Source organism: Suricata suricatta, chromosome 13 (assembly GCF_006229205.1).
Source record: "Suricata suricatta isolate VVHF042 chromosome 13, meerkat_22Aug2017_6uvM2_HiC, whole genome shotgun sequence".
Classification (NCBI taxonomy): domain Eukaryota; kingdom Metazoa; phylum Chordata; class Mammalia; order Carnivora; family Herpestidae; genus Suricata; species Suricata suricatta.
Window position 1 is genome coordinate 27,152,748 of NC_043712.1, and position 10,730 is coordinate 27,163,477.

Here is a 10,730-nt window from a genome sequence, read left to right on the forward strand (position 1 = left end):
TTTTGTGAGAGTTAACATAACATACTTAGAAGATCTGAGAACAGAGGGAGTGCACAATACAAGTTAGTTTAATCTGAACTGTTAGGCGGCCATTTTAAACTTTTCCCATGGTAAATAAAAGCAACTAAAGTGATTTTATAAGTATCCACGATACTTACTTCCCCCAGCAGTAACTCATTTCCCAAGATTTTCCCTGCTTCTTAAAATTCCTTTAAATGAAATGAATGATTCAGAATTGCCAGCTCCATGTCTTCTCTCTTTTCTGAGGAAAACCTCTTCTCAACTCTGCTTAAGTCTACCTCATTTAATCATCAGTGTAGGATCCTCAGATTCTTCATTCACAGTAGATAGTGCGGTTAATTGGGACTAGAGTCTTCAAAACAAGGAAGCCATTTTTAGGTACAAGCATGGATCTCTCTTTTTTCTATTGTTTCACTAACGTTTTTCTGTCTACATACAGAAGTTGCTGCTGCTCTTCCTATTTCGATTAGTTAAAATCTTAGCTGTCTTCTCTTAGCGGTATAGTCCTGCTCTTAAACCCTACAGAGAAGTATCACACAGATCCAGATGACCGCTAGTAGTGGTAAGGGGACAGATCAAAAATAAAGCTTTCGTCTCCAATGGAAATTCATGTTATAACTTTGTGTTGGTAGTAAGTCAGTCTGACATGGAAGTAGTCTAACCTCTAGGCCCTAAACGTTTCCAGAGGGCATACCAGTCGCTGTGGTAATCAATTTAAATACTCCTCTGTTTTCTTCTGAGAGACTCTGTAATCCCATAAGTGATTTAAGTTGAACCTTTAAATCTTGCTGAAGATAATAACCTTTAGATACATTAGAAATAATGTGCAAAAGACCTAAACTGTACTTTACTTATTAAAAGAAATTTTCTTCTTTTAGTTAATTTTTTCCCTGAGTATAGAAATGATACCAATTCATTGTGGGAATTTTGGGAAATTAAGAAAAGCCTAATGGAGGAAAAGAGTCCACAATGTCAGATAAAACCATTGATATTTTGATTATTTTTATGGTTACATGACATACAGTAAAAACTTGAGAACACATTGCATTTCCTGTATCATAACTTTCTGTTTATTTATTTTATTTTATTGTTTAAAAATTTTTAAAAATGTTTTATTTATTTTTGATACAAAGAGAGACAGAGCATGAGAGGGGGAGGGGCAGAGAGAGAAGAAGACACAGAACCGGAAGTAGTCTCCAGGCTCCAGGCTCTGAGCTAGCTGTCAGCACAGAGCCCGTCGTGGGGCTCGAACCCACTAACGTGAGATCTGACCTGAGCCAAAGTCGGAGGCTTAACCGACTGAGCCCCCCAGGCGCCCCACATAACTTTCTGTTTAAAAATAATGTATTATGTGTATTTTCTCATTGTATTAGACATTTTTAATGGACACCATAATATTTTTTTAAATGGTAAATGGATAGAGGGGGAAGCCCATGAAATAAGTGGAAATGAAATTGTTTTGTATTAGAATCTTGGCAATTTTCCTTTTTTCTTTTTTTTCTCTTTGAAGGTACTGACAATTCGGAAGACTATTTTTTTTGTGAAAGCCAGGTTTAGTATTTTCATTCTCTCTACATTTATCTTCTTCCAAGCATCACCACAATTGTATAGGCTTTAGTTAGGAGAGCATTCACTTTAGCAAGGAGGCTACCTCATGTATGATAATTACACCATGACATAAGGGAGTGGAATACATAATTTTTAAATAGGCACAATCATTTGTACTTCAATATTATAGCACGTGTTTCATTTTTTTCTGGATGTTTTATAGTTGTGATTTTTTTTTTTTTTTTTGCATTTAGATATTTATTTGTCGACACAGTGTGCGGTAGAGTTTTAATCTTTTCTCAGTACAATTAGTTCAGTGCCCAGGCACCATTTATTTAATCGTTAATCCTTTTTTTTTCTGATTGGTAATGCTACTTTATATCAAATGCCAGTTTTTTGGGTATATAGTAGACTTCCTTATATACCCATGGTATTTCTGGATTCTCATTTCTGTTCCTTTGATATGCTTGTTTTTACTTGAATCAATACTAGACTGTCTGATGTATTATAGCTTTATGATCAGTCTTGATATCTGGTACTTCTTGGTCTAGAGCACTGTTTTGGCTATTTTTGGCTCTTTACTCTACCATGAATTTTAGGATTAAGTTGACAAATGTAAAAAATCCTATTGCATTTTGTTTGGAATGGTTCTGAATTTTACAAATTGGGACAGATGAATATATTTAGTTTTATATTCCCTAACTTGAGCAAAATAGAGCCTCACAACTTATGTGGGTTTTCTTTATGTCCTTCAATAACTTCATATTTTATAGTAATTTCATTATCATTTATTTTAAAATAGTTTGCAATTAAAAATATTTTGGAATTTTTATCAGAATATATTTTTAGCCTATTAATTACTTAATCATATGTTTCCCAATTTTCAGATTTACAAAACATTTTGGGAGTGGTTATATTTTCAATATTTATTTCTAATGTTTTTTGTATTGTGGCCAGAGTTGAGATTAGAATATTAGTCTTTGGTATTTATTGAGACTGCTTCCTTTCCTAATGTATTATTAGTTTTTCTATATTTCATTTGGGTTTGAAAATATCCTCTCATATCTTAATGCAAAATTTCATATAAGTGTGTGTGTGTGTGTGTGTGTGTGTGTGTGTATTTTATTGCTTCACTTAAGAATTTATGTCAGATACAGAATTCTCCCCCTTGTTATTGTAGATTTGTCTTTTTTTTGGTAATTCTGTCATTATTCATAGTGTTTATATAGAAGCTGTGTGGTAAGATGGAGAAGCTTCAGGACTATTTTTTCTTTCTGATAAATTTCCTGGTAAAGCTTATTGCTTCAGGGTCCTTCTAGCCTGATTTATCCCAATGAGCAGCTTTCCTTTTTTGTGTGTGTTTCTGTGGTACATACATTTCCATCGCATTACTTTCCAACTTTCTGCATTACATTTTAGGATTTCTCTTCTAAATAGAATATAACTGGATTGGTCGAATTTACTGCTGGCATGAAAGGTGACTTTTAGCATTAGAAAACAGGTTAATATAATTCTCCACAATATCAATTGATATCTTCCAACTGGTGCCCTTATACCATTTAATATGAATATTTATGCTATTGATTCTTTTATCCTCATTATGTGTTTTTTTAAATCTATGCTCTAAATATTTTCTGTCCTTTTTCTGAACAACTTTCATGACTTCTATTGAGTTGATGAAATTTTCTTTGTTTTTAAAATTTTCTTAACAGATTTGACAGTACTGTATCTTATTTCTGTTGTTTCTATGAGTCTCTTAATTTTTTAATGATGATTGTTTAATTTAAAATAGACTCTGCTTAATACCTCTGCAATCCTTCTGAGTAGGACAAGGAATTTAAAATGTTTATCTTTGATTTTTAACTCTTAACCCTATCTTAGATGTGGTTAATGTTTAAAATATCATGTTACTTTGTATTTAAGTTCTACAAGTTATTGCTTATTTTGAAAAATATTCAAAAAAGAAAAGAAAAATATAAAGCTAGTGACAATTTGGATTCACCTGCATATTTACCAATTCCTTTGTTTACTTTGATCTTTTTATTCCTTACCTTTCACTTGAATACAGCTTTTTCTTTGTGGGGTGCTATGCATGGTAAAATTTAGTCTTTGTCCAAAAGTATATTTATTTTGGCTTTTTCTCTTGAAAGATAGTTTAGTTTGGTGCAGAATAATAGACTTTTAGTTACTTTCCATGAACAGTCTGAAGATATTACTCCATTTCTTTCGGTCTTTATTCTCATTGATGATATACACCTTCCATTAAGAGAAATCTGTGTTTCATTATTTTTAAATAACAATAAATATTCTAATAGAAATGGTATCATGCCATTCTTGACTCACATTTATGGTTCCTTATTGGGCACTAACTTTACCCTTAGGATTTCCTTAAATAGACTTGTATATACATTTATCAAGCATTGATTTTAAAAAGTTATTTGCCTTATTTAAAAAATTATTACAGGTTTGTAAAAACAGATTTAATTATACTTTTTATATGTGTTGGAATTTGAGATATACTCTATACTGTAATGTATTCTCCAACAAAAATATAATGCTTTGATATTTAAAACTTTGGATCAGAGGCATAACATTTGTGTTCAGTCATCCTTTCATCACTAATACCAATAGCCATCATTATATTGACCAAAATCTCATTCCCTCTTAAGAACAATTCTTTTTATTTTAACATGTATATTCAATTGAAAATTGATTAAAATGTGCCATAGTCATTATTCTTCCTACATCTGGTGTGAAAATATCAGTAGTATAGGAAAAGAAATCTTCATTTTTCAGCCAGCTTATAGCTTATATGGTTTGAGTTGAAATTGAACCTCTTAATACTTGTTAATTTCAGATCAGAGATGCCTCTGGGAAATGTGTTTACACAACTTTTTTTTTTTAAGAATATACATGTTTATCAGTGTCACAAATTTATAGGTAATTTTTCCTGTGGATGGATAGCATTGTTCTCCACTGTGGGATTTTGTTTCTTTGGGACATGTGGTAGAATCTGGAGACATTATTGGTTGTCGCATTTGAGAGGGTTGGGAGGAGGGAGGGCAGTGCTACTGGCATCTAGTGTAGAGGCAACGGGGTACTACTAAACATCCTCTAATGCACAGGACAGCTTCTCACAATGTGGAATTACCCAGCTCAAAATATTAATAAAGCCATGAGTGAGAAGCTTTGAAATAGAGGAATGCCATTTTAAGCATCTCTTCATGCACTTAAGGATCTAGAGGAAGGTGAATTAAAGAATAAATGTTGTAGAACCCAATTCCTTTCACTAGGGTCTTTACAATTTGACATGTCCTGGGGAGCCAGTAGTCCCTCAGAAATAGCTAAAAACAGTAGAAAGAATCACACAGACAAAACATCCTACCAAAGATGTTTGCTATTTTCTTTTTTCTCAACATCTTTCAATTTGATTTTTATAAATTTCTGATACATTTCTTCCCTGTCCTTTCTTTGTACCCATTTCCCAGGAATAATAATTAAAACTCTGACTGCAGATCATATAGAAATTTAGTTTAACGGACCATTAAAATTTATTTTAAATTTATCTCTGGTATGAGTTATAAATAACCTGCTAACAAGCTTTGCCTTTTTAAAGTCATATTACTTTTTTTTAAATGAAATTTAAGGTAATTTATAATGGCATCCCTATAATTCTCTATCCTTGGCTCAGTAAGATTCTATATTGTATCATTCATTCAAGAACTATGCTCCTAATAAGTTTCATGAAAAAATTTTCCAACCTTTTATTATGAAAAATATTAAGCATAAAGGAGGATTGAAAGAATTTAAAAACGAATGCTCATTTATCTACTGACTAGATACTACCACTAAGATTTTACTCTACTTGCTTATCATATCTATGATCCATCTTTCTCTATTTCTCACCTCTGCCTTATTTGAAATGTTAATGCATTTCAAAGCACTTTGTGGACTTCAACACACTTCTCCCTTAGTATGTATATCATTAATGAGAGCTTATTGTTAACTAGAATTAAATATTTAAGTGCAGCTTTTAAATGCAAAATTTATATAAATGGACAAGTAAAATGTACTCAGTTTTGACAGATGTACACACCTGTGTAATCTAAACTCCTATCCAGATATAAGTGAAATCTTGCCACTTGCAACAGTGTGAATAGAACTAGAGAGTATTATGCTAAGGGAAATAGGTCATTCAGAGAAAGACGAAATATATGATTTCACTCATATGTGGAATTTAAGAAACCAAACAGATACACATAGGGGAAAGGAAGGAGAAATAAGATTAAAACAGCAAGAAACCCATAAGAGACTCTTATTAAATACAGAGAACAAATAGAAGGTAGCTGGAGAGGTGGGTGGGGAATGACCTAGATAGGTGATAGGAACTAAGGAGGGTACTTGTTGGGATGAGCACTGTGTGTTATGTGTGAGGGATGAATCACCGGGGTCTACGCCTCAAACCAATACTATCCTGTATGTTAACTAACTTGATCTTATTTATTTTTTAAGTAGTTTATTGTCAAATTAGTTTCCATACAACACCCAGTGCTCTTCCCCACAAGTGCCCTCCTCCACCACCTCCACCTCTTTCCCCGCTCCCTCTTCAGCCCTCAGTTTGTTTTCAGTATTCAGTAGTCTCTCAGGTTTGTGTCCCTCTCTCTGCCTATCTCTCTTTCCCCCTTCCCCTCCCCATGGTCCTACATTAGGTCTCTGTAGTTTTCCTGTTAGACCTATGAGTGCAAACATATGGTTTCTGCCCTTCTCTGTCTGACTTATTTCACTTACCATGACTCCTTCGAGGTCCATCCATGTTGCTACAAATGAACATATTTCATTCTTTCTCATTGCCATGTAATACTCCATTGTATATATATACCACATCTTCTTGATCCATTCACAGGTGATGGACATTTAGGCTCTTTCCATGATTTGGCTATTGTTCACAGCGCTGCTATGAACATTGGTGTACATGTGCCCCTATGTATCAGCACTTCTGTATCCCTTGGTTAAATCCCTAGTGGTGCTATTGCTAGACCACTGTCTTACACCATACCCAAAAATAAACTCAAAATGGCTTAAGGACCTGAATGTGAGACAGGAAACCATCAAATCCCTTGAGGAGAGAGTGGGAAACGACCTCCTTGACCTCAACCACAGCAATTACCTACTCAACACATCCCCAAAGGCAAGGGAAATGAAAGCAAAAACAAACTATTGGGGCTTTATCAAGATAAAAAGCTTCTGCACTGCAAAGGAAACAATCAAAAAAAACTATTAGGCAACTGACAGAATGGGAAAAGATAGTTGCAAATGACATAACAGATAAAGGGCTAGTATCCAAAATCTACAAGGAACTCACCAAACTCCACACACACTCACACAAAATTACTCAGTGAAGAAATGAGTAGAAGACATAAACAGACACTTCTCCAAAGAGGACATCCAGATGGCTTATAGGCACATGAAACAATGCTCAACATCACTCATCATCAGAGAAAAACAAATCAAAACCACACTGAGGTACCACCTCATGCCAGTCAGAGGGGCTAAAATGAACAAATCAATTCATTTTAAAGGAAGTTTATTTCCTCACATAACTGAAAAGACCAAGCCTGAATGTTTGTATACCCACCTTGAACCAGGAGTTAATAATGACATGAAGCCACCCTTAATCCTTTCCGCAGCTCTACTTTCCTCTTTGATGATTTCAATTTCAGTCTGACTCTCTCCATGTATTTACAGAAATGGCCAGGAAAGGATCCAGACATATATTCTACCTGTTAGAAAGGTTAGAAAAAGAGTGACTTTTCTTTGACACTTAGACACCATTTTGAGAATTAAGTATGATTAACATGGCTTAGTCACTTGCTACCCTGAGTGAATACTGTGAGTGGTTGATGTTCATTTTTCATTGGCCCATCTGTGTTTCTTGCATATCATTTGATTCAGAGAATGTGGACAGCCTCCTCCAAATATGGGTTGAGAGTGGGAGAGAATTGATTCCTTAAAATGAAAAAATGTGTTCTTTTACTAGATAAAAGATGCTATACAGACCATAATAATATATACATATGTATCTTGAGGAGACTAAGAAAGAAGATATAGAAGAGAGCAAAGAAAGAGAAAGATAAAAGAAGGAAGGAGAAAAGAAGGGTGGAGAGTGAAGGCAATTGAGATAGAGAGACAGTCAGATACATAGAGACAGAGAAATATTCATCATGAACATCATCCATCATGACCTCTATGAGAGTAGGAGGCATAGTTCCATATAACTAGAAGGACTGCTAAAAGATATTACATGAAAAGGTTTTCATGGACATTTTCTATTGTATAAATGAGAATTCCACATTTGTATGTGGAAACATGAGGCTCTCATCATACCTAGGTTTTCAGCTTCATCTGTGGCTACCAAAAATACATCCTTTCCCCAAATGTAGATACTACATATTATAGGCATTTCATATCTGCCATGAGTGTCAGTGTCTACTCAACACTTTCTTCACAGCCTCTTTAACCTTCTTACGCCTCAAGCTATAGATGATCGGATTCAACATTGGGGTTACTGCTCGATATTTAACCCAACCGTCTCATTAAACTTCATGTCCTTTGACTTAGGCTTCATGTACATAAAAAGGACTGAACCATAGACTAAAATTACAGCAAGGTAGGCTGAACAAGTTGTAAATGCTTTCTTTCTCCCCTGAGCAGAGTTAAGTTTCAGGATAGAAGACAGTATGAAAACATAAGAAATAAAAATTAAGAGTGGGAGAATTACTAAGAAAGAAATACTTGGTCAGTGTTATGACAAGCACATTGATGGGAATATCTGAACATATGAGTGTAAGAAGGGTCAGTAACTCACAGGTAAGATGGTCAATGACCTTATTCCCATAGAATGGCAACACCATTGTCAGGATTGTTTGGACTATGATCCAAGGCCAAGCAGCCATGTGCACATAAAGCACTCGGTTTATGATGATGGGGTACCCCCGTGGGTTGCAGATGCCCACCTACCAATCATAGGTCATGACAGCCTGGAGGGAACACTCAGTGGAGTCCAACCCCAGGGAGACAACCATCTGTAGAGCACAGCCAATGAAGGAATTGGATTTTCTCTCAGACCTTAATATGAACATTGGAGGAATGGATGATGATTTTGTCAGGTGTCCAAGAATGAGATGTTTCCAAGGAAGAAGTGCATGGGGGTGTGGAAGTGAGACTCTAAGGTGTGGTTGGTAATAAGGAGACTGTTTTTCAGGGGGATTATCAGGTATATGATGTGGCAGAACATGAAGAAAGAAACCGGAGCTGTGGGTATTGGAGAAGTCCTGTCAGAAAGAATTCAGTCACAGCTGAGTAATTTCCCATCTCCATGTATCCATGTCACCTGCAGAGTTACGATAAGTATATGACTTTAGGAAATTTAAATTTATAATTTAGTTTCAAACATCACTTTAACCTACCATATTTTGATTTTTCATGTAACTCTGGGCATCAGTGAAAGCATGGATATAATTTTGCCTTTATTGATGTTGAAACTGAAGACTGAAAAATTCAGTACTTTGTAGGGGCATGCGGTAGCAGGGGCAAAGCTACCAGTGACCCCAAGAAGTGTGCTTTGAAGTGTCAGTCCTCTAATAAAATAATAGGGACAACATAATTCTAAATTAACTTTTTAATTTTTAATATTTATTTATTTTTAAATGTTTCTAAGTGTTTTTCTTTTCTTTTCTTTTGTTTTTGAGAGAGAAAGACAGAGTGTAGGGGGTGGTCTCAGAGATGAAGACAGAATCTGAAGCAGGCTGCTGTCAGCACAGAGTCCGATGTGGGCCTCTAACCTATGAACTGTGAGATCATGACCTGAGCTAAAGTCAGATGCTTAACCGACTGAGCCACCCATGTGCCCCCAAAATTTTAAATTTAGATACAAATCTTATTATTAATGAATATTCTGAAATAAAATCCTTAAGAAAATGAAGCTGGTCCTAGTTTTAAAATAATGCAACGTATATAGTCAGCACCATGCCACTCAGCTTTGCATGTAACTTTCTGAGCCTCAGTTGGTTCACGGTAAAATGTGGGAAAGAAATAACTGACAATATGTTGTGGGTATTAAATTACAGAAAATATCTTAAATGCCTATGATAATACATGATTAAAACATTGTGTCTATCATAAAAATACTTTTTAAAAATTGTATTATTGATTATATATGAAATCTCTTGGCTCATAAAGAAAGATTTATGTAGTAATGTTTGAGATGGTAGCAGTACAGTTTGAAGTCATAGTGGTCATACTTTGAATATTTATCTTCTCACATGGGTAGTGTATCTATTCGTCTTTCAAAGACCAGTTTTGAGTTAATCTGGGAACATTTGAGGTTGGTTGCATGGAGCTTCCAGGGGTCAAGCAGCCTGGGTTCACATTTAGTGCAGTGTTTTCATAGTCTGAAATTTCTCATCTGGCAGTACAGCTCACTTGTATTCCTAATATTTCCTAACACTTGTATTCCTCTGAATTCTGTAATTCTTTTTTTTTTCAACATCAAAATACCTGATGCACATTTAATATTTTTTTCAGGAAAGTTAATTTAGTGTTCTATAATATTAGTATTTAATGATAAGTAATTTTTTCATTTTTCTTCATATATGTTGGAATGTTCCTATGTGTCTTCTAAATTATTTTTATTTTATAGAAAGAAACCTTTCCTTAGTGAATATATAAAATGTGCTTATAACAGCACCTTTCATAAAGATTTTAAATATGTTGGTTTATGTTAGTATGACTGGTTCAATAGTGGGTTGCTAGTAGTTATTGAGAACTAACTGTGGTACAGACTGTTATATACACTTTACCCTATTAACCCATTTAATATTAATTGCAACCCCATGAGATGAGTAATTTATATAATGGCAATATGAGGTGGTATTATTATCACCCTTTTACAGAGGAGCAAACCGTTAAATGGAAGTTAAATAGCTTCCCCAAGGTCATATAGCTAGAACCAGGATTTAATACCTGTCCGTCTACATCCAGAATCAGCTTTCTTATCACAATACTGTAGTACCTATCACAGATCCTTTTGTTGTAGTTGTTTTGTTCGTTTATTTTTGAGAGAAAGATACAGGGCATGAGCAGGAGAGGGGCAGAGCGAGAAG

General features: G+C 34.6%; 1 protein-coding gene and 1 pseudogene across 1 annotated transcript in view; one reads left to right on the forward strand and one right to left on the reverse strand.

Moving 5' to 3' along the window:
* The window catches only part of LOC115276682 (olfactory receptor 13C9-like), a 136,476-nt gene that overhangs the window by 35,569 nt on the left and 90,177 nt on the right, over window positions 1–10,730 (forward strand).
* On the reverse strand, window positions 8,031–8,946 carry LOC115276683 (annotated as a pseudogene).